This window comes from Nuphar pumila, chromosome 13, assembly GCF_984573655.1.
Source record: "Nuphar pumila chromosome 13, dmNupPumi1.hap1.1, whole genome shotgun sequence".
Lineage (NCBI taxonomy): Eukaryota > Viridiplantae > Streptophyta > Magnoliopsida > Nymphaeales > Nymphaeaceae > Nuphar > Nuphar pumila.
In genome coordinates this window covers 5,442,276-5,448,648 of record NC_143261.1, presented here as the reverse complement: position 1 = coordinate 5,448,648, position 6,373 = coordinate 5,442,276, and positions in this window count along the sequence as shown.

Below are 6,373 nucleotides of genomic sequence, written 5' to 3'. Positions count from 1 at the left end.
TCGGTTACCGTGCAATTTCCATAAGAAACAAAGCCATGCACCATTCCTCATGGTCCTTTGTCGACCCACATGATTCACATCGAAATAATTGAATGGTACCATCCCTTATTTGGAGTAAACGTTACGCTAGCATGAAAGGAGTGCAAATTGAGTTCGTAACGTACAAATTGGACGCATCATGACATGGACTCATGGAATGGTACCATGACTTTTGGCTATCAATTTTGGTGATATGAAACTTTCACCTTTTTATTGCAAACCATGCCTCATTATGCAATAAAAGTTTCAAGCATTGAGATGGGTAGATTAGTACTCAAACCAATGGTTTACTAATCTAAAACATATTAAGCATATTGACAATGTACTCATGCAATGAGAAGATTCATCTCCATGGTTTTGGAAAGGTAAAGAAAATTAGGTTTTTGGAATGAGTTCAAGTAATAGTTAAGTTAAAAAAAAAACAAATTAGGTTTTGAGATTTCAAAAATAGATATGTTGGTCATTTTATCAAAGACAAATATGAATAAAAAAAGGCTATGTTGGGCAGTTTCAGTCATGTGGGGGGGGTAAATGTGGTTGGAAGGCCAGTTTGGTCATGAAAGGAATGGGGATGAAATAACCATAAAAAGAGTGGATAGTTTTTGAATTATTAAAGAAGATGACAAGGTCAAAGAAACGTAAAAGCAACAAGGTACGGGTGTTTGCTGTGATTGGGACCATAGTGGGATCCAATGTTTGTGATGGGTGATAAGAAACAGGATGAGGACCATGTCTTTCTTTTGACTTTTTCTTTTTTTTTTTTTGGAATTAATGAAATTGAAGACCATATCTTGAAAGCCCCACCTTGCTGATCTTTTTTTTGCAAAATGACTTTCATAACCCATCTTGGATGAATTCTATTCAAGGGATCTGAAAATAGGGAAACCCCACTTTTTAACCCTCTACTAGTTTTGATTCCATTGTAGAACCAACCGCTCTCAGCTGGCGTTTGGATAACTAATAACTTCAGGTATTTCCTTAGTTTTCCAAATTCCAACTGCTAGATGGAGTGCCAAAAGCCCCATGAAACTTGGATATATACTTGGGGTGTTCGTAAAACCACTAGTATGATCCCTCATTAAATTCATGATTCTTTGTGTCACCCCAAATTCAATGTGGATGAGAGGGCTTTATAGCGTTCCGCTTAATTTGACAAGATTTAAGACTTAAAAGTCTCTCTCTCTCTCTCTCTCTCTCTCTCTCTCTCTCTCTCTCTCTCTCTCTCTCTATATATATATATATATATATATATATATATATATATATATATATATATATATGTGTGTGTGTGTGTGTGGAATTAATGACTAGAAATCACTTTTTTCTTTAAAAATTTTTACTTTTTTGTAGATCAAATGTTATGGATGTGATATATATGGTTTGTTTAGTAGAAAACTTGTTTTGAATCATGTGATTATGACAAGTAATTTGGCTTCTAAAGGGGTCAAAAAATGACCCCCTATAATGTGTCAAAATTTCATAACTGATAAGATGATATTTTTACATCAGAAAGCATGATCCAAAGCTTGATCATTGGCCAACAAACCATTTTTAACACATCTATATGGTTGGATTTAGTCAATACAACTTGCACATATGATTTCTAGCTCACTAGTTCACTACCTTCATTGGTAGCAAATATTTTACCTTTCTCTCTCTCTCTCTCTCTCTCTCTCTCTATATATATATATATATATATATATATATATATATATATATATATATAGAGAGAGAGAGAGAGAGACTCAAATGTGAGAACTAATGTGTGAACCATGATTTTCATGGATTTTTTGTTCTTTTCTCTTGAATCTAACCATATGGATGTGATCTACATGCTTGGTTTTATAAAACCTGATTTTGATAGTTTACGGCTTTATGATCAATGACTTATAATCTTTATAAATATTCAAGCATTCAAAAATCACATTTTTTTCATTGAAAATACACAATCCAATGGTTCATTCGTAGCAAATTCACCATGTCAAGCACATCCACATGGTTGGATTTGCAAAAAAGGTTTTGGAAATGCCAATATTTCTAGCATCTTCTAGTTACTCATATATATATATAAAGGTAAATATTTTCTACTATTGAATGTAAGGAACTAATGAGTAGAGAGTGAATAAATCAAATATTAAGGATATGATCTACATAATTTATTTAGTAGGAACTTGTTTTGAATCATGTGATTATGACACGTAATTAGTTTTTAAAGGAGTCCAAAAATCAACGGCCCATAAGGTGCCAAAATTTCATAATTCAAAAGATCATATTTTTACATAAAAAAAGAATGATCCAAGGCTTGATCTGTAGCAAACAAACCATGTTGAACACATCTATATAGTTAGATTGAGTTGATACAACTTGCACCTATGATTTTTATCTCATTATTGAGATATAAATCATAGGTGCAAGTTGTAACAATGCAATCTAATCACATAGATGTGTTCAACATGGTTTGTTTGCTAAGGATCAAGCATTGGATCTTACTTTTCTGATGTAAAAATGTGATCTTTTGAGTTATGAAATTTTGGCACATTGTAGGCCATTGCTTTTTTAACTCCTTTAAAACCCTAATTACTTGTCATAATCACATGATTCAAAATAAGTTTACTACTAAACAAACCATGTAGTTCACGCCCATCACATTTGATCTACAAAAAAAATAGAAATTTTTGACGAAAAAAGTGATTTCTACTCAATTAGTTTCTTACCTTCATTATTAGCTAATATTACCCCCCCCCCACACACACATATATATATATATATATATATATATATATATATATATATATATATATATATATATATATATAGAGAGAGAGAGAGAGAGAGAGAGAGAGAGAGAGAGAGAGAGAGGGCCTACTACACATTGATGTAATTTTTTCTCTCAATTTTCACCTTTTTTATGATTACTTGGTATATCCTTAAATAAGGGGAAAGCGATTGATCAAAAGCAGTTGGACATTCTTGTAATTTTGCTTCATACAAAGTAAGCAAGGAACACCCAACACATTAAGGCAAAAGACAGGTGATAAAAGGCGTTTCTTCTCACCTCTTCACAGGACTCTTACACGGGTAGGACCCACGATATTAACTACCGCGCGGCCAACTTTTCCAGGAATGCTAAATCTAATACGTATGCAGCTACCAACATTCAAGTTCTAACAAGATCAACACGGGTTACGATCACATGTGATGAGCAGTTCCAACAATTCCGGTTCCTAGCTAGGGAAATAATCAGGACATACGAAAGGCCAATGCTGCCAGTAACAAACAGGGTGCATTTGGATAAGCCGGAAAGTGTAGGAACGAGAATTCTCCCTAACCACGCCCGATTCTGCTGTTTGGGATTAACTGGATATTTTGTTTTCTCAATGGTGGTATTTCTCATTCCAGGAATTTGTCAGAGATTGTGGTGATAGGTCTCTCTCTCTCTCTCTCTCTCTCTCTCTCTCTCTCTCTCTCTCTCTCTCTCTCGTTATTGTTGCTTCTTCATGTGGGCCATGACCACAACGAGTCAAATGAGCCCGAGTTGGAAACGAGTTTGGCTCAATTAAGCTCAATTCGAACTCGTCTGACTACATAAATGAGTCAAGCTAGAACACAAGCCTAGGCTTGACATATATAAATGAGAGGAACTTGATCAGGGCTAAATAAGCTCGAGTCTAAGCTTCATTAGCTCACTAGCACCGATACATGGGCAAGTTTTGTTGGGTAAAAAACAAATAAACATGTTGGTCTTACATCCAAGAGGTGTTGGGTTCCAATCCCCTCTCCACCAAACATTTCAAAATGCTTTCTTTAAATGGTTTCAGCATCTCAACCTGATCGAGCCAGATTCGAACTGATCCAATGCTTGGCCAGAGCCAAGCCCAAGCAATTGCTTTCTTAATGAGTCGAGTTTGAACTGCCCAAGCTCATTACGAGCCCAATTCGTTTGCAGGCCTACACATGCATGAGCATGCCATAGTTTTTTTTAACCATTTTCTCTTTATTCTCCTTTTTCTCTTCCTTCCAGCTATAGAACAAGTGGCATATCCACGCTAACCTTTATTCATTTATTTTATTGGCAAGATAGGGATAACGCCCATGGGATTCAAACTCAACCCTCATATTATAATAATAATAATTATTATCTATATTTGTATTTATTCTACTTATAAAGGAGCAATGAAAAGCATTAGGAAATCATAAGTTAGTTGTATTGTAATATTAGAATACTCATGTCACACAACATTTTATAAAAAAGACAGTGTTCTGATTTTTTATTCTCATTTTATTAAATTGCTTGTGGTGCAAACATATTATACTAGAAAGAAATTAAGAAAGCTACCTACATGGGATTTTATGAGGACGTTAAAAAAAAGATTTACATGGGTACTATGAGAGAGAAAAACTATGGAAGGTACTAAAATAAGATCCTATGAAGAAGAGAGAGAGAGAAGATAGGGATGGCAATGGATCTAATTATGACTCTTTTAGTCAGATTTGGTAAGCCAAAAACCATACATAATTATAATCTGAAGCAGATATGGTTTTGACTTTTTGCAAATATCCAAATTTGATGGAAATCCTAATATGTTTATATATAAAAAAACCCATGAACTTTTCACTATTTGAATTTGAATCTATTTAGCCAACATCTGATTAATTGAATATGAATGATATTGGCTACATCCGACCAGAACGCAAATTGTCCACATTCTTATTACTTATTAAGAGAGTCAGCTTAAGCATCATGTTTGATTTGTATGTGTGTGCATGTATTTACTAATCACGTATATGACCCATTCGTAAGGACAAGCTGTTTACAAAGAACCTTCCTAGTGACACAAGTCGCCTAATGGGCTTGTGCCCCTGAGTAGTCCATCGATCCCCATGCCTTACAGGAGGGACTGATCAATCAAAATGGTGGGGATACATGTGAATACTACAAGCGTTTGTTTGTTAGTTAGTTTTTTATTGTTTTCTCTTTATTTTTCCTTTTCTCCTTCTCCTTTTAGTTGTACAACCTATCCATGCTAACCTTTTATTTTTATTGGCAAGTTGAAGGTTACTCTTATGGAATTTTAATCCAACCCTCACATTATTAGTAGTGTGACCTAACCATCCAACTATTTCATTTGATCCCAATGTCAATGTTTTGTAAAACTCAAGTTTTTTTGATATTTTATGAGAAATAATAATAAATTAAGGTTAAAATATAATTCAAAATTAAGTTAGAAATTTAATTATAATTCAAGTATTAATTGGGATTCAGAGTAAATTTCAAATGAAAATTTATCCTGAATCAAGGTTTTGATTTTTATCGGATCTTAATTTGAGTTTTAACATTAGTCAGGATTCAAGCTAAGTGCATATTTTAATTTAAAGTCATATTGAATTTTGATTTCAATTTATGAAGTTTTATCAGTATGAATTTTGATTTGGAAATTCGAATTCTGGTCAAATTTCAATTTCAATTCAGATTTAATAAATATGTTTTGAACATTATAATTAAGTTTGAATTTGATTCAAATCTAAGTTAAGAATTAATCGAGTATTAATTTGAGTTTGAAATCTAATATACAAAACTAAAATCAAATAGTCAGTACAATAACAAGGCCTGCCGACTCAGGTAAGAATCGTTTTCAAAAGGCATTATTGAGAAAATGATAACTTCAGAAGAAAATTTTCATAATGATAATGCTATAGGGTTTAGAAAAAAAATTATAAGTGAAAAGAACCCCTACACGCTCAGAGTCTTACTAACCTTATAGAGCTTGATTTTTTTAGAAAGAAATTCTGAGAAATTCAAGAGAAATCTTAAAAGAATAATGAGGTTTAATAATTTAAATAATGTGGTATATTAGAAATTTATTAAGAGAATTTACTTAGATGATAATTTAAGCTAAATTTCATTTAGTAGCATTTCATATGAATTTACAAGTTCATTTATGAAATATTGAATTGAATTTAAGGTGAATTTGGAATTTTGAATCATGTTTTTACTAAAATTTGGATTTAACCTTAGTTAAATTAATTAAAAATAAATAATTAAGATGTTTAAATCTTTAAAAATAAACTAATAAAATTTATTTAGGTGTGAATTTACTTAAATTACATTTATGTGAATTTATGTGAATTTTGAATTAATTTACAAGTCATTTTAATGTAATTTAGAAAAAATTAACTTAAATTCCATGGAATGGATTTCAAAAATTAATTAGAAATTATAAAATGATAGGAGTCCATAGGTGGGCCCTCCCATTCTATGTGGCATCCTATTTAAAGTTTTAAAATGTCTGTCTCTCCATTTTCTCGCAAAATTTTAAAATGGAGGCGAGTAATT